Genomic DNA, 19383 nt, shown 5'->3' with positions numbered 1-19383 from the left:
ACCCTAAACTTAACCCTAACCTAACGCTCACCGTAAGCCAAGCCCTAACCTAACCATATGTCTAACCTAAGCCCAACCCTTATCCTAACCCCAAATCTGATGTTCACGTGCAGCTCACTCTACAACTAACCTTGCTCCTCACCGTCACCCTTCTCCACAACCTAACTTAACTGTATCCCTCACCTTCAATCGAACCCTCAATATCACTGTTAATATAATCCAATAACTTCAACTAGACGGAGAGCGAAACTTACCCAAAACGGAGGGAACACAAACCGTAAGCCTAACCCTAACTCTTAATTTCGCACACTTTCTAACCCTCACACAAATATTAACCCTAACCCATACCTAAACAATCAAGTTTACCATAAGACTAAATGAGAAAAAAAGAGAGAAAAAAAAGACTAAATGAGAAAACAGGTTCGCTCACCCTTAAGCACCAAACCCTACTGTTACCTTCAACCTCACACTCACCTTACATTGCAACCTCAACCTTAACTTAACGCAAATCCTAACCCCAGCCGTAACTCTCACCTGAACCCTAACCCTATCCCTAAACGTGTCCCAATGCCTACAGCTATGTGCCCGTCTAAAGTTAACCCTAAAACTAAATCTTCTGTGCCGCAGATTGGCAGTAGTTTCAAGAATTACACTGGAAAAGGTTTTTCTGCAAGAAAGAAACTACGGGCGGCATGGGTGAACAGAGAATATCATGCGGCACGAGCTCTTTGCCATCAGATGCTAAGAGTGCCATGAGAGGGCGCTATAAGGAAACAGAAGTTTATTTTACCCATGCTCATCAAACTTCCGTGGGGTCTCTTTGTTGCAGACTCCTGAAATAAAGACAGATTTCCGGGGACGCATAACCCTCCACTAGTTGGTCTTCGCGAGGCGTGGGGACATGCCACAAACACAGAATTCCAAAGAAGGCTGAACCTCCAGAATTGAATGGTAATTGCCCAGAAAGGAAGCAGCCACCGGATCAGACTGGGAAACATAAGATGCCATTAGACAATGAGAATGTGAGACTCTGGTACGGCCACAATTCACGGTTTCCCTAGATCCATGAAATTCCGTGTTGAATGTGAAGTCAGAATAATGAAACCTCTGGAGGCTCTGTTCAGCAGACCGGGTGTAGCTCCCAGAAGCACAAGGGTGCTCCTGTAGAATTTCGACGTAAAACGTTTTCATCGGAATAAGCACCCTTGATCAACCCTGGTAGATCTTGGGAAAACAAAATTGCTGCATACGCCCGGTGTGCTGACAAGCACACACCTGTGCCACTCCATGGCGTATTCAGCACAGTAATCTGCATCGATGGAGCCAAGACAAATGAAAGCTCAGGGAGGCAGCACCCGTGTAGGAAAGTGTTTGTACTTCAAAAGGCAGGCCAATATTGTGAAAACACCTACCCGTGACAAATAGTTTTCATCATCTGCAGAATTTCACGGAGCAATGATTTTGGGAGAGAAAAGGAACTGGCTGAGGTCGGCACACTCCACAGAACTATCTAGGCCAGGAGCACGGGTGCCCTCAGGCACTAGGCCTGGCCGGCCTCAATATTGTAAAGAAAGTTCATTTAAGTACCTGAGTGAAGTTTTCTCCGGAGTCCCACATCTACGTTCCTTAAATTGACTCTGGGGTTTCTGATCATCCTGGGTTATGAGCGGCCACCATTTACCACTATCCTTACACTCACGCATCTCCTCCATCGACGTAAAAGGAACTGGGAGACACGCAACTGCTGGCAGCATCATTCAGCAGAGTTTTCTCAACACAAAAGAGACAGCTTTGTCGTGACATGTCTTCCATGGAAAAACGTTTCCTTGTGAATTATGATCTTCCCATCGCAATGACCATCTGAGAGAATTGACACCGAGATTCTTGCTGCTGTACTTACAAACATCTTCAAGAGGCTGCCCAGTGTTTAAGCACGGGATCCCAGGCGTTTCTCCACTTTCCCCAGACCTGTGTAAATCAAATAGGCACTATAGACCTGCGAGACATGACTTTGCTGGAAGAGTCAGTGTACAGAAGCATGTGAACCACTAAGGAGTCACTTGCGTGTGAAAATAGAATGCAGGCTGAATTTCGTGGCCGGGTTCCAGTTTCTCAGGAATAACCCGGGCTGTATTGCTCAAACACAAAGCACACTGCTGCGTGGGGCACACTGGAACTGAGAAAGTTCGGGACTCACGGTTTTCCCAAAGACCCAGGATTCTCAAAGAGCAAGCGTAAGTTTGATAGAAAACCACACTGCAGGTGGCGGCATTGTGCTTTGAAACCTGCAAGTAGCAAGAATTCCCCTAAACCATGAATCTCAGAAACATTGTGATTGTGAAGGACAACCAGGGAGAGCAGATATACTTCCAACAATTCAAAACGAAAATGAAACCTCAAAGCTAAATCCTATCCTAAAACCAACCCTAACCTAACCCTAAACCTAAACCTAAGCAAAGGTCTACCCCTAAGCCGAGGTCTAACTCTGTATACTCCTAACCCTAAACTTAACCCTAACCTAACACTCACTGTTAGTGGAAAGCCTCACTTTGGTCTTGGTGGTTTTAAATCGCTAACCACACATTTAGCAGGCACAACACACTACACCCCCTGTGCTCCTCAGTGTGAGGTCCCAACAAAAAAATCACTGCTATTGATTCAGTTCAGAGCTTAGTGTCCCTCTGCCTCACGGTAGACCTGTCTCTGTCGATTTCTGAGATTGCAGATATTTGTGGAAATAGAAAGCCTCCTCTTTCACCAGAGAAGCATCCGGTGGTTCGAATGTTGACCTTAGAGTTAGCAGCCCGTCGTGTTATCCACTTACACACGTGTGTTGTGTTAGGACCCAAATACAAACCAAACTCACTACCCTCGAGTCCATGTTCCCTCCTAGTGACCCTCTGGCATAGAGTAGAACTGCTTCTGTGGGGTGCTGAGGCTGTAAGTCCATGAGTGTAGACATCCTCTATCATCTCCCAGGTGAAGTCTTGTGGAGGAAAAATATTATCTAAGGGGGTTAATGGAAGGGTGACTAGAGTCTCTCCCCTAAGGAGCAAGCCCGACAGGCCATCTAGGCAATTCTCATAAAATTCTTTCCCAGGTGGCAGCAGCAGGAGCAACCTGGTAAATGAAGATATTCTGTGTAATCTAGAGCCAGCATAGTATCACAGAATTAACAAATGAAAATGGAAAACTTGAGTTACATTCCTTTCCTTGGTTTCAATCCACATGGGAATAGTGAATCAGGCTGCAAGTGGGAGGAAAGAACTATAGGTGAGGTGAGAGCTAGCTACATTGCAACTGGTCACGTCTGCAGGAAGACAATGGTGTTGGTTTAAGCCTAGCACTTGCCTGAATGTTGACCCAAACATTTGAGCAGGGTGGATCCAGGTTGTTTTTCAGTCTTGCTGCCTAACCCAGATGGAATTGCATCTCTTAAACCCTCACTGCCACCGAGTTGAGGGTGATTTATAGTGCCAACATGGGACATATTAGAACTTCCCTTGTGACCGTAACACTTTTGTGGTCGTTACAGACCTATTCTTTCTCCTGAGATCGGGTCCAATGGTTACATATTTTTGACCATTTGTTAAGAGCCCTACTTTACAACAATACCTCCACCAGCACTCCTAAATTGTGTTAAAATAGGGAAAACGTGGCAATCTAGTTGCTCCCACTCTTGGCAACACCCTGTCTCTCTTAGCACTTGCTCCATTGGTTTACTAGGGCTGCTCCCACACCTGGCAATACTCTGTCTGTCATAGAACTCTGCTCCATTGGTTTCCCAGGGCTGAGAGTTTGGGAGAAACCTCAGGCCTTTCTTCTGAGGGACCTCTGAATTGATTCTAAAAGCCAGCCATTTGCTTAGTATCCAAGCCCCTTAACTTTAAATTACTTATGGGTGTCATTAGTTATTTCTTTGTCTAACCACATGTGGATGATGAGGGGAGAATAATCAACACCATTTTTCAAACATGGAAACTGAGGCACACTAAATCACTACTTGAGTTGTAAGAGCGCTCATGCAGAACTAGGAAGTTTGTTATCTAGGCAGTGAGCCCTCCTACTCAGTCATAATCACCGACTACTCAGACATGTTTTGGAGTCAGGAGAGACTGTATGTAAAGAGTACACAAAGGATCAATGTTCATGCTAGACTCTGCAGGGATCAGTATGTTTTAAGATATCTTCTTTTGTTTACATCACTTTTATCCCTATCATTCTTCTCATGCAACCTAAACTCAGTCCCTGGCGGATGGCAACGACAGTAACCAGACTGTTCTGCTGACTTCTATAGTAGGACATATAGACTATATGAATAGGCTCTTTGATTCTGTGCCCCTCTCTCTCCCATAGACAAAACTGCAGCCAGCACCAGATCCGAAACCTGCAGATTAAGAGATCATCAAATGTCTAGAATGAGCTGTCAATACCCTGAAAAACTAGCCTGCAGAAGAGAAGACACAAAATCGAAAGCTAAAAGAGAAAAATATTTTTTAAAAAAGAAGCTCCAGGTGAGTGGAATTCAGCCAACCGAGACCAATGAAAACACTAGAGCTTCTCAGAGTGGTTCATGTTGGTGTAGTGGTAGACAGGTTCATTTCACATTGGCCCGAATCAGTGTCTCCACCCAAACCAATAGGCTTCTGAAATTCCTAGTAACCTGTGACCTGCAGTCTCTGTTACGCAATAACCCGGCAGATTCTGCTTTACAGCCACCTTCTCTTTCCTTGAGACTTCTGATTCAGAGTTACTCTTCAGGACAGAGTAGGAAATCCCACCCGGATATCTAAGGCTGCGGATGTTTATGTGAGCAGTCAGCTTCATCGCTGTCCTGGGGAGTTGTCTCGTGTTTTTCTCACACCATACTTGCAGTTAGCATCCAGATGTTAAACCCCTGCACCATTAGGGTTTCTCTTTGAGGTTTATATTCATCCACTGCTATTAAATATATTCCGATATATAGTGATCAAGAGGACAGAACAGAACTGATCCCTAGATTTTCTGGTTAGTGGAAAGCCTCACTTTGGTATTGGTGGTTTTAAACCGCTGTCCATGCAGTTAGCAGGCACAACACACTACACACCCTGTGCTCCTCAGTGTGAGATCCCAACAAAAAAATCACTGCTATTGATACACTTCAGAGCTTAGTGTCCCTCTGGATCACAGTAGACCTGTCTCTGTCGGTTTCTTAGATTGCAGATCTTTGTGGAAATAGAAAGCCTCCAATTTCTCCAGAAAAGCATCTGGTTGTTCGAACTGTTGACCTTAGAGTTAGCAGCCCGTCGTGTTATCCACTTACACAAGTGTGTTGTCTTAGGACCCAAATCCAAACCAAACTCACTACCTTTGAATCCATGTTCTCTCCGAGCGACCCACTGGCATAGAGTAGAACAGCTCCTGTGGGGTCTTAAGGCTGTAAGTCCATAAGTGTAGACATCCTCTACCATCTCCCAGGTAAAGACTTGTGGAGGAATATTATTATCTAAGGGGGTTAATGAAAGGGTGATTAGACTCTCTGCCCTAAGGAACAAACCCTACTGTCCAGCGTGGCAATTCTCATAAAATTCCTTTCTAGTTGGCCACAGCAGTATGAACCTGGTTGATGAAGATCTTCTGTCTATTCTAGAGTCAGCATAGTATCACAGAATTAACAGATGAAAATGGAAAGTTTGAGTTACATTCCTTTCCCTTGGTTTCAATCCATATGGGAATAGAGAATCATGCTGCAAGAGGGAGGAAAGAACTATAGGTGAGGTGAGAGCTAGCTACCTGGCCACTGGTGATGTCAGCAGGAAGACAATAGTGTTGGTTTAAGCCTAGCACTTGCCTGAATATGGATCCAAGCATCTGAGCAGGGTGGATCCAGGTTGCATGCAGTCTTGCTGCCTAACCCAGATGGAATTGCATCTCTTAAACCCTCACTGCCACCGAGTTGAGGGTGATTTATAGTGCCAACATGGGACATTTTAGAACTTCCCTTGTAACCGTAACACTTTTGTGGTCGTTACAGACCTATTCTTTCTCCTGAGATAGGGTCCAATGGTTACATATTTTTGACCATTTGTTAACAGCCCCACTTTACAACAATTCCTCCACCAGCACTCCTAAATTGTGTTAAAATAGGGAAAACGTGGCAATCTAGTTGCTCCCACTCTTGGCAACACTCTGTCTCTCATAGCACTTGCTCCATTGGTTTACTAGGGCTGCTCCCACTCTTGGCAATACTCTGTCATAGAACTCTGCTCCATTGGTTTCCCAGGGCTGAGAGTTTGGGAGAAACCTCAGGCCTTTCTTCTGAGGGACCTCTGAATTGATTCTAAAAGCCAGCCATTTGCTTAGTATCCAAGCCCCTTAACTTTAAATTACTTACGGGTGTCATTAGTTATTTCTTTGTCTAACCACATGTGGATGATGTGGGGAGAATAATCAACACCATTTTTCAAACATGGAAACTGAGGCACACTAAATCACTACTTGAGTTGTAAGAGCGCTCATGCAGAACTAGGAAGTTTGTTATCTAGGCAGTGAGCCCTCCTACTCAGTCATAATCACCGACTACTCAGACATGTTTTGGAGTCAGGAGAGACTGTATGTAAAGAGTCCACAAAGGATCAATGTTCAGGCTAGACTCTGCAGGGATCAGTATGTTTTAAGATATCTTCTTTTGTTTACATCACTTTTATCCCTATCATTCTTCTCATGCAACCTAAACTCAGTCCCTGGCAGATGGCAACGACAGTAACCAGACTGTTCTGCTGACTTCTATAGTAGGACATATAGACTATATGAATAGGCCCTTTGATTCTGTGCCCCTCTCTCTCCCATAGACAAAACTGCAGCCAGCACCAGATCCGAAACCTGCAGATTAAGAAATCATCAAATGTCTAGAAAGAGCTGTCAATACCCTGAAAAACTAGCCTGCAGAAGAGAAGACACAGAATCGAAAGCTACAAGTGAAAAAAAATAGGAAAAAAGAAGCTCCAGGTGAGTGGAATTCAGCCAACCGAGACCAATGAAAACACTAGAGCTTCTCAGAGTGGTTCACGCTGGTTTAGTGGTAGACAGGTTCAGTTCAAATTGGCCTGAATCAGTGTCTCCACCCAAATCCCTAGGCTTCTGAAATTCCTAGTAACCTGTTTCCTGCAGTCTCCATTACACAATAACCCTGCTGATTCTACTTTATAGCCACCTTCTCTTTTCTGAGATTTCTGATTCAGAGTGACTCTTCAGGACAGAGTAGAAAACCCCACCTGGATTTCCAAGGCTGCGGATTTTTATGTGAGCAACCAGGTTCATCGCTGTCCTGGAGAGTTGTCTGGTGCTTTTCTTACACCAAACATGTAGTTAAGATCCAGATGTTAAACCCCTGCACCATTCGGGTTTCTATTTGAGGTTTATATTCATCCACTGCTATTAAATCTATTCTGATATATAATGATCAAGAGGACAGAGCAGAACTGATCCCTAGATTTTCTGGTTAGTGGAAAGCCTCACTTTGTTCTTGGTGGTTTTAAACCGCTCACAATGCAGTTAGCAGGCAGAACACACTACACCCCCTGTGCTCCTCAGTGTGAGGTCCCAACAAAAAAATCACTGTTATCGATTCAGTTAGGAGCTTAGTGTCCCTCTGGATCACAGTAGACCTATCTCTGTAAGTTTCTGAGATTGCAGAATTAGTGGTAATAGAAAGCCTCCTCTTTCTCCAGAGAAGCATCCGGTGGTTCGAACTGTTGACCTTAGAGTTAGCAGCCCGTCATGTTATCCCCTTACACAAGTGTGTTGTGTGAGCACCCAAAACCAAACAAAACAAACTACCTTTGAGTCCATGTTGCCTACTAGTGACCCTCTTTTATAGAGTATAACTGCTCCTGTGGGGTTCTGAGACTGTCAGTCGATGAGTGTAGACATCCTGTACCATCTCCCAGGTGACGATATGTGGAGGAAACATATTATCTAAGGGGGTTAATGGAAGGGTGACTAGAGTCTCTCCCCTAAGGAGCAAGCCCGACTGGCCATCGAGGCAATTCTCATAAAATTCTTTCGTAGGTGGCAGCAGCAGTAGCACCCTGGTTGATGAAGATCTTCTGTGTAATCTAGAGCCAGCATGGTATCACAGAATTAACAGATGAAAGTGGAAAGCTTGAGTTACATTTCTTTCCCTTGGTTTCAATCCACATGGGAATAGTGAATCATTCAGCAAATGGGGGAGGAAAGAATTATAGGTGAGGTGAGAGCTAGCTACCGGGCCACTGGTCACGTCTGCAGGAAGACAACGGTGTTGGTTTAAGCCTAGCAGTTGCCTGAATGTTGACCCAAACATCTGAGCAGGGTGGATCCAGGCTGCATGCAGTCTTGCTGTCTAACCCAGATGGAAGTTCATCTCTTAAACACTCACTGCCACCGAGTTGAGGGTGATTTATAGTGCCACCATGGTACATTTTAGAACTTCCCTTGTGACCGTAACACTTTTCTGGTCATAACAGACCTATTCTTTCTCCTGAGATAGGGTCCAATGGTTACATATTTTTGACCATTTGGTTAACAGCCCAATTTTACAAACATTCCAACACGAGGACTCCTGAATTGTGCTAAAATAGGGGGAAATGTGGCAATCTAGTTGGTCCCACTCTTTGCGACATTGTCTCTCATAGAACTTGCTCCATTGGTTTCCCAGGGCTGCTCCCACTCTTGACAATACTCTGTCATAGAACTCTGCTCTATTGGTTTCTCAGGGCAGAGAGTTTGGAAGTAACCTCAGGCATTTCTTCTGAGGGACCTCTGAATGGATTCTAAAAGCCAGCCTCTTGATTAGTAGCCAAGCCCCTTAATTTAAATTACCTCTAGATATCATTAGATATTTATTTGACTAACCACATGTGGATGTTGTGGGGAGAATTATCAACCCCATTTTTCAAACATGGAAACGGAGGCACAGAAATCACCGCTTGAGTTGGAAGAGCGCTCATAAAGTACTAGTAAGTTTGCTATCTAGGCAGTGAGCCCTCCTACTCAGTCACAAATTTCTCTGCTCCAAAACATCTTTTGGTTTAAAATCACATTTTTTGGTGTAAAGGACTACAATTTCCAGTCAGAAACTTTTCCCAAAGACATTAATAGGGCAAGCAGTCACTGGAGACTATCCCAGAAATAAATCTGAGGTGCTTTGGTTGGATGCAATTCAATTCTCAAAAGGTACACACTACTCAATGTGGGTGTATGACTCTTACAAATATACCCTATGGAATTTCCAGTCCAGTCCCACCCTCCGGTGCTTATGCTTCACTCAGAGAACAACACTGCAAAGAGAAGCATATAGCCTCCATTGCTCTCTAATAATAACTGTAATATTGTAATTAAATTTCTCATTTTTCTTACAACGAACAATTTCGTATTCAACAAACATCAGTCTTCTCACATGACGGTTACAAAATGAAGATTCCAGGAATTTATTCATGGTTCAATACCATTTCTTCAGGCTAGTTACACCAAACCATGAATCATGATCAGACAAAGAACTTTCCAAATGCAACCGTTAAGCGCTGAATACTTATTTCTGCTTGAAAGTTTGAAAGTCAAGTGGCAGTTTGAGGTTCTTGAACTGGTTTCTTCCGTAGTAACTTTTCAATGACCTCATCAATCTGAAAAAAAAATTGTATGAATGACAAAAGATTATTTTGGTCAACATCTACTCCCAAAACAGGTGCTCGAGTGAACGGGCACCTTGGTGGAGCTGGCTATTTCATACTGTCACTTAATAGAGCAATGAGTATAGAGATCAAAAGCTCATGGCCAGAATCTTTCTCCCTGTCATCCTGTATGTGTGCAATATCAGAGTCAGGTTATGAATTTCCCGAAGAAGACTTATGAATCAATACTTCCAAAAATGCTGAGTCACTGTAGCTCTTATTTCTCTGCTCCAAAACATCTTTTGGTTTAAAATTCCATTTATTGGTGTCAAGGACTACAATTTCCAGTCAGAAACTTTTCCCAAAGACATTAATAGGGCAAGCAGTCACTGGAGACTATTCCAGAAATAAATCTGAGGAGCTTTGGTTGGATGCAATTCAATTCTCAAAAGATACACACTACTCTATGTGGGTGTATGACTCTTACAAATATACCCTATGGAATTTCCATTCCAGTCCCGCCCTCCGGTGGTTATGCTTCAAACAGAGAACAACACTGCAAGGGCGGCAGTTACCCTCCTTGGCTCTCAAATAATATCCGTAACATTGTCACTGAATGCGTCACAATTTGTGAACATTTTCCTAATCAACAAATATCAGTCTTCTCACATGGCAGTTCCAAAATGAAGTTTCAAGTAATTTATTCGTGGTCCAATAACCTTTTTTTTAAGGCTTGTGCCATCAAACACTGAATTATGACCCAAAGAAGAACTTTCCAAACGTCACTTTAGTGCTCTGCCCCCTGGTCTGCGCACACACTCACCCGGGTCCCTAGGGAATGTTTCGCCTCTGTAAATACAGCGACTCCCACTGGGTCCCCACAAGGTTCTCAGACCAGGTAGGACCCCCGCAAATGCTCCTGTCCCTTTAAGGGGGCACTTCTTCAAGAAGCACCTTATCCACCCCCACCGACTACTCAGCGCAATAGAAAAGAGGGTAATCAGTACTCCTCAGAGACTTGGGGGGTGAGTGCGTGACTACACACAGCCTGAAGCTGAGTTCAAGGCACACACAGAAATCCAAGGGAGCACCTGCCAACAAGCTCACCAGAGATGAGCACGCCTATTAGTCAATACATCTGCCAGTCAAGTGACCCCATGGAAACAAGGGGCACGCCTGGGGCGGGAGTTCTTCTCAGCTTAGACAATGAGAGGGCATATTGGGGGTGGAGCCCGCCAGGGCTGCTTCCAGAAGACAAGACAGTGACTCTGCCAGGGGTTCGCAGCTTGCCAGCTGCGCCAACTCACCTGTGTTCAATTTCCCTGCTATCCTCCCAGCACAGGGAAGCGCTTTCGATGGCCCCCATCCCCACCCTCACTCAGGGAGACACTGGTTGTCCTGGCACCTCCTCCCACGCTCTGAAGTCCCACTTTCCTGAAGCTCTAGACCCCAACCTTGCTCTGGCGGGCTCCTCAGCAGCACCCCCATTTCCTAAGACCCTAGGCCGGCCCCAGCATTCGGGCCCCTTGGCGGGTGCACTTTGGTCCTGAGCTGCTCAGCACAGCCAGGGACCTGAGCATGGCCTCTGTCCTGCACCCGCGGGGTCCCCGCTGGATCTTCCGGATGGGCTGCCGCCTGACTGCTCCCCCGGGACTGAGGGCGAATCAGACTTTAGGGTGTTTATAGGGTAAATATTTCTTAGTGTTTTAGTTGTTTGCTTTCTTTGGGTTTGGGGTTATCTTTCGAGTATTTTTTTTTTTTGAGGGGAGTTGGGGAATAATTAAGGACGGTTCATATGGTTTGTCTTTCATTTGAGGTTATCATTTAGGACTTTTAAGCTTTTTCTCAAGGCTTTTAAGAGTTTTAGGGTGTCTTTGGTGTTGCCCAGTGTGATTATGGCTAATAGAGTGTTTCCTTGGCTTCTGGGTTTTGGTTTTTCAATACTGCACAAAATGATGAGTCACTGTCACACTTATTTCTCTTTTCCAAAACACCTCTTTGATATTCAATTACATTTATTGATGTCAAGGACTAAAATTTCCGAACAGAAACCTTTCCCAAAGACATCAATAGGGCAAGCAGTCAATGGAGACAATTCCAGGGATAAATCTGACGTGCTCTGGTTGGATGCAATTCAATTCTCAAAAGGTACACACTCCTACTCCATGTGGAGGTATGTCTCTTTCAAACTTCACCTATTGATTTTCCAGTCCAGTCCCGCCCTCTTGTGGTTATGCTTCACTCAGAGAACAACACTGCAAAGGGAGACATATAGCCTCCATGGCTCTCTAATAATAACCGTAATATTGTAACTACATTTGTCATTTTTCTTGCAGGGTACAATTTCGTAATCAACGAACATCAGTCTCCTCACATGACGGTTACAAAATGAAGATTCCAGGAATTTATTCATGGCTCAATACCATTTCTTCAGGCTAGTGCCACCAAACCATGAGTCATGATCAGACAAAGAACTTTCCAAATGTAACCATTTTGCGCTGAATACTTATTGATGCTTCTTGAACAGTTTGAAAGTCAAGTGGCAGTTTGAGGTTCTTGAACTGGTTTCTTCCGTAGTAACTTTTCAATGACCTCATCAATCCGAAAAAAAAATTGTATGAATGACAAAAGATTACTTTGTTCAACATCTACTCCCATTACAGGTGCTCGAGTGAACAGGCACCTTGGTGGTGTGGCTAATTCATACTGTCACCTAATAGAGCAACGAGTATAGAGATCAAAGAGCTCATGGCCAAAATCTTCCTCCCTGTCATCCTGCATGTGAGCAATATCAGTGTCAGGTTATTAATTTCCCGAAGAAGCCTTATCATTCAATACTGCCCAAAATGCTGAGTCACTCTAGCTCTTATTTCTCTGCTCCAAAAATCTTTTGGTATAAAATTATATTTTTTGGCGTCAAGGACTACAATTTCCAGTCAGAAACTTTTCCCAAAGACATTAATAGGGCAAGAAGTCACTGGAGACTGTTCCAGAAATAAATCTGAGGTGCTTTTGTTGGATGCAATTCAATTCTCAAAAGATATGCACTACTCTATGTGGGTGTATGACTCTCACAAATATACCCTATAAAATTTCCAGCCCAATCCCGCCCTCTTGTGGTCATGCTTCATTCAGAGAACAACACTACAAAGGGCGGCAGTTACCCTCCCTGGCTCTTGAGTAATGTCCATTACATTGTAACTGAATTCGTCACAATTTGTGAACAATTTCCTAATCAACGAATATCAGTCTTCTCACATGGCAGTTCCAAAATGAAGTTTCAAGTAATTTATTCGTGGTCCAATAACCTTTTTCTCATGCTTGTGCCATCAAACACTGAATTATGACCAAAAGAAGAACTTTCCAAATGTCACTTTTGTGCTCCGCCACCTGGTCTGCGCACACACTCACCCGGGTCCCTGGGGAATGTTTCGCCTCTGTAAATACAACAACCCCCCATGGGCACCCACAAGGTTCTCAGACTAGGTATGTCGCCCGCAAATGCTCCTGTCCCTTTAAGGGGGCACTTCTTCAAGAAGCACCTTACCCACCCCCACAGACGGCTCAGTGCAATCGAAAAGAGGTCAATCAGTACTCCTCAGAGATCTGGGGTGTGAGTGTGCGACTACACACAGCCTGAAGCTGAGTTCAAGGCACAGACAGAAATCCAAGGGAGCACCTGCCAACAATCTCACCAGTGATGAGCACGCCTATTGGTCAATACATATGCCAGTCAAGTGACTCCATGGAAATAAGGGGCTCAGAAAGATGGCGATGGAGTAACACATACCAGAGGGACTCCGCAGAATCCAGCCCAGGAGAGTTGCTCAGAGGGAAATTCAACGTCACTGGTTCGCATGAGGTGCATCATAAAGATAAGTAGGCTCAGATCCATGGGGTTTTGAGGGGCTGGGGGCTTTTGGCTTACCTCAGTGGAAGCCAGGTGGGGCTCGACCCTAGCTTAGCCACTGTGTCTGCCCAAGCCGGGACCTTTGGAGCCTGTAGCAGGGTTTGGCCTCAGCGCAGCCACAGTTTTTCCCCTGCCTGCCTCGGGGCAGGGAAAGGGCCCTTGAGGCTCCACAGGCAGGGATTGGTGTTCAGCTGCATTGTTGCTTCTGTTTGCGTCTCTGCTCTATATTCCCACGCAGCCTTGGAGGGCTGTGCAGGGGATTTTTCGGGGCACAGCCACAGCTTGCCGCGCCGCGTGGGCTGAGGAGGGACTGAACCCAAACCCCCACAGCTCCATAGGCAGGGATCAAGCTTCAGCTACACGACGGTGCCGGTTAACATCTCTGCTCTCTGCACCCCCACTTCTCTGGGGGCTGCTCAGCAGCATTCTTGTGACTCTTCTTGGGACTCAGCTGCGGATTGCCTTTGGGGCTTGGGGCAGGGAGTGGGCCCTTGCAGGTCCACAGGCAGGGTGTGGGACTCAGCTGCATAGATGCTTTTCCTTCCCTCTCTTCCCTGTACCCCAACACAGTGCGGTCTCACTGTTTAATTTTGCTCCCCCTCTTGTTCCTGAACTGCTCTCTCACACTCCATTGCAGACTTACGGGACACTCCCATTGCCCTAGGGCATTTGCGCCTGGGCCACACCCAGCTAGGTTAGCTCCACCCTGCATAGATAGCCCAAGGCTAGGGAAAGGCCTGCTTGCTCTCCAGGGGATACTCCTCTCACTCCTCACCAGGGAGTTCCTGTCTGTGTACCTGGGGACATAAGGCAGCTCAGCCAACACTTATCAATATTCAAACCAATAGCAGGAACTTCAGCCCAGCCCCTGCAACACTGGGGCAGGCAGCTGACCTGCCATCTGGGGCACTCCCCTGATAGGGAAGCCACAGGAAGATAAAGTGGTAGGTTAATAACCTAGCAAAATCAGCTGTAGGCAGTTCGAAGAAGCATTCCTATAAGTCTTCCAGAGAGAGACTATAAAATGGCACCTCGTCACAAAAAAACAATTCAATGCAAACAGCCATCAGCCCCAACAACCTCAACGAAAAAAACAGGAGAAACAAAAGACAAAGGCAGTAGATGTGCTGAACATAGCAACATACATAGGAGAAGCAGACATTGAGAAGCCATACAAAGAGACTCTCAGAATGCTGCTTGGAGTCATGCAGGATATGAAGGAAACAATACAGAAAAAGGATGAAACGATAGAGGAGATAAAAGCCATACACCAAAGGGAAATACAGGAGCTTAGGCAGGAAATAACGAAAAACAATAGCAAAATCATGTTCCTTGAGAATCGACTGGAGGAATCAGAGAACTGCATCAGTGTCTTGGAGGAAAACCAAGCAGACTTTAATAAACGTGAACAAAAATCTAATAAAAGCATCAGAGAAGCCAAAGAAAACCTAAGAGCTATGTCTGATGCTATGAAGAGGAACAAGATTAGAATTATTGGCCTACCGGAGGAAGACACAACAAAGAAGTCATCTTCAACAGTAGCGAGAGAATTCTTGGAGGAAAACTTCCCCAGCCTATTGAATGAAAACCAAGCACCCATTCAGGAGGCTGAAAGAACACCAGCACGACGGGACCCCAAGAAGAAATCACCAAGGCACATAATAGTTAAACTATCCAACTTTGAGGAAAAGGAGAAAATCATGAGAGCAGCTAGGGCAAAAAAAGAAATCACATATAAAGGTCACCACATAAGGATATGTTCAGAACTATCAGCAGAAACAATGAAAAAAATGGAGAGAGTGGAGTAACATATTCCAAAATTTGAAGGAAAACAACGCAAATCCAAGAATACTCTACCCAGCCAAATTATCGATCAAGATCGATGGAGAAGTAAAAGTCTTCCCAGACAAGGAAAAACTCAAAAATACATTACAACAAACCCAGTCTTACAAAAGATCCTCGCCGACTCAGTATGGGCAGAAGATCAACACTCACCAAGCACAAATAAGAGACCAACACATAGAACAACTTCACCCAGACCACAACAAAGAGAAAACAGGCCCCAAGATAGCAATGGCTTAAGGATGGAAAGAAGTCAAGAATGAAACACACACAAAACACGTACTAATGATAAAAGAATGTAGGAAAACTCCCAACACAAAAGGTATAAAATGGCGTCACAGGGTCTGCACATTGAGATAATCATCCTGAATATCAATGGCCTGAACTCAGGCATTAAAAGGCTGAGACTAGCAGAATGGCTTAGAAAACACAACCCATCAATTTGCTGCCTACAGGAGACACATCCCAAGGCTACAGACCAAAATAGGCTGAGAATCAAAGGCTGGAGAAGGATCTACCAAGCAAACAGCAATACAAAAAAAGCAGGGGTTGCAATCCTTATCTAGGATAAAATTGACCTCAAAGTGCAAACCATAAAAAGAGATAAGGAGGGACACTATATAATGCTCAAGGGAATCATAGACAATGAACCGCTAAGCATTGTAAACATATATCCCCCGAATGAATGAGAGACCAGCTCAATACGTCAACCAAACACTCCAAAAGATTAAGAAAGAAATCACAGACTCGACAATTATACTGGGTGACTTCAACACACCACTCACTGAGAAAGATAGATCACAGGGAAAGAAACTCAACAAGGAGACTAGAGAGCTAATCTCCACAATTAGACAATTTGACCTAATAGATATTTACAGAGCCTTTCATCCAAATATAAAAAATTCACATTCTTTTCAAGTTCCCATGGCACATATTTGAAGATATGCTGGGGCATAAGGCAAACCTACATAAATTTAAGCACATTGAAATAATACAGACCTCTCTCTCTGACCACTGTGCAATAAGACTGGAAATCAACAAAAAGAAGAAAAAGAAAATAAGAGCAAATAATTGGAGAATGAATAACTCTCTCCTGCAAAAGGAGTGCATACTGGTGCAGATCAGAGATGAAATCAGGAAATTTCTAGAAACCAATGAAAATGAGCACACGACGTACCAAAACTTATGGGACACAGCAAAGGCAGTCATCAGAGGAAGTTCATAGCAATAAAAGCACACCTAAGAAAGGAAGAGAGAATCATGATGGATACGCTGACACAAAATTTACAAAAACTAGAGCAGAGTCAGCAGGACAACCCTACTAATAGCAAAAGAAAAGAAATTATAAAAATCAGGACTGAGATTCAGGAGAGGGAAAATAAAAAAATTTTGGAGAAAATTAATATCGCTAAAAGTTGGTTCTTTGAAAGGATAAACAGGATCGATAGACCATTGGCAAACCTAACCAAAGAAAAGAGGGAACATACCTCAATAGCAAGAATAAGGGATGAAAGAGGGGTCATTACAACAGACCCTAATGAAATCAAAAGGATAGTTACACAGTACTACGAAGGATTGTACTCCAATGAATTCAACAATTTGGAAGACATGGGCAAATTCCTGGAAAAACAATCCCTCCCTAGACTATCCTCGGCGTACATCAAGAATCTCAACAGACCCATAGCAATAGAAGAAATAGAAAAGGTTCTCAAGGGATTACCAACAAAAAAAATCTCCTGGACCAGATGGCTACACTGGAGAATTCTACCAAGCATTCAGGGAAGAACTAATACCAATCCTACACAAACGTTTCCAGAACATAGAAAAAGATGGCAAACTCCCAAACTCCTTCTATGAAGCTAGTATAACTCTGATACCCAAACCGGGCAAGGATCCCACAAGAATCGAGAACTACAGACCAATATCCCTAATGAACATTGATGCAAAAATCCTTAACAGAATACTAGCCAACAGAATACAAAAGTATATAAAACAAATAATTCACCATGACCAAGTGGGATTCATACCAGGGATGCAAGGATGGTTCAACCTACGAAAGACCTTTAGTATTATTCGTCACATTGACATGAAAAAGTATAAGAATCACATGATTATATCAATAGATGCAGAAAAAGCATCCGACAACATCGAACACCAATTCCTGTTTTAGACACTAGCGAAGATAGGAATGGAAGGAAACTTCCTCAAGACAATACAAGCTATATATGAAAAACCAACAGCCAAAGTGGTATTCAATGGAGAAATGACTAACACAATCCCACTGAAAAAGGGGACCAGACAAGGATGCCCCTTGTCCCCACTCCTATTTAATATCGTGCTGGAGGTTTTAGCTAACAGCATAAGGCAAAGAAGTGACATCAAAGGTATACGTCTGGGGAAGGAAGAGGTGAAACTATCGTTATTTGCAGATGATATGATTCTATATGTGGAAAATCCCAAAAGTTCCACAAGGGGAGTACTGGAAGGAATAGAGGAGTTTGGCAGAGTGGCAGGATACAAGATCAACAAACAGAAGTCCATCGGACTGTTATACACATCAGATAAGACCACAGAAGAAGAGATCAAAAAGGTGGTACCCTTCACAATAGCCAAACACAAATTGAAATATCTAGGGATACACCTGACTAAAAAACCAAAAGATCTATATAGGGAAAACTATAGAACACTATTACAAGAAACCAAGAGCGACCTCAACAAATGGAAGAATATTCCATGCTCTTGGCTTGGGAGACTTAATATAGTTAAGATGTCAGTTCTGCCAAAAAGCACTACATAAGTTTAATGCCATCCTGATACAATTACCATCATCTTTCTTCAAAGTAATGGAAAAACTGATTACCAACTTCATATGGAGAGGGAAGAAGCCCAGAATTAGCAGAGAACTCCTCAAGAAGAAGGACACCGTGGGAGGGCTTGCTTAACTGACTTTGGCACATACCATGCAGCCACAGTTCTCAAAACTGCATGGTATTGGTACAATGACAGATACTCAGACCAATGGAAGAGAACTGAAAACCCAGAAATAAAAGCATCAGCATACACACAGCTGATCTTTGATAAGGGCCCCAAATATATCAAATGGGAAGCCAATGCCCTCTTTAACAAGTGGTGCTGGGAAAAAATGGATATCCACATGCAGAAAAATGAAGCAAGACCCTTATCTCACTCCATGCACAAGAATAAACTCAAGGTGGATCACAGACCTTGAAGTTAAACCCCAAACTGTTAGGGCCATCAATGAGGGAATTGGGACCAACTTGAGAACTTTGGCGCAGGGAATACACAGGCTATCAGAAATAGGGAAGGACACAAACACAGAGGAGGCACAAATCGACAAATGGGATATAATGAAGATAAAACACATGTGTACATCTAAAGAATTCACCAAGAGTGTAATAAGAGATTCCACAGACTGGGAAAACATCTTTAGCAATGACACATCAGACAAAGGTCTTATTACTAAAATCTACAATACTCTGATAGTTTCCAAAAAGAAAAAAAAAACAATAGCCCACTTGAAAGGAGGGCAAAGGACTTGAACAAAAATTTTACAGGGACAGAAATCCGAATGGCCAACAAACATATGAGAAAATGTTCCCGATCTTTAGCCATAAGAGAAATGTAAATTAAAACAACAATGAGGTACCACCTGACACCCTCAAAGGTAGCCCAATTCAAAAAATCAGAAAGCAACAAGTGTTGGAGGGGTTGTGGGGAGACAGGTACTCTCATCCACTGCTGTTGGGCCTGTAAGTATGTACAGCCAGTATGGAAATCAATCTGGCGATAACTAAAACCGATGGAAATAGAGTTACCATATGACCCAGCAATCCCCCTTCTGGGCATATACCCAGAAGAGGCAAGGAACAAACCAAGACCAGACATCTGTGCTCCAGTGTTCATTGTGGCACAGTTCACAATTGCAAGGTGTTGGAAACAACCCAAATTTCCATCAACTGACGATTGGATTAAAAAATTGTC

This window comes from Tenrec ecaudatus, chromosome 11, assembly GCF_050624435.1.
Source record: "Tenrec ecaudatus isolate mTenEca1 chromosome 11, mTenEca1.hap1, whole genome shotgun sequence".
In the NCBI taxonomy this organism is placed as follows: Eukaryota; Metazoa; Chordata; class Mammalia; order Afrosoricida; family Tenrecidae; genus Tenrec; species Tenrec ecaudatus.
This window is presented reverse-complemented; position numbering follows the sequence as displayed.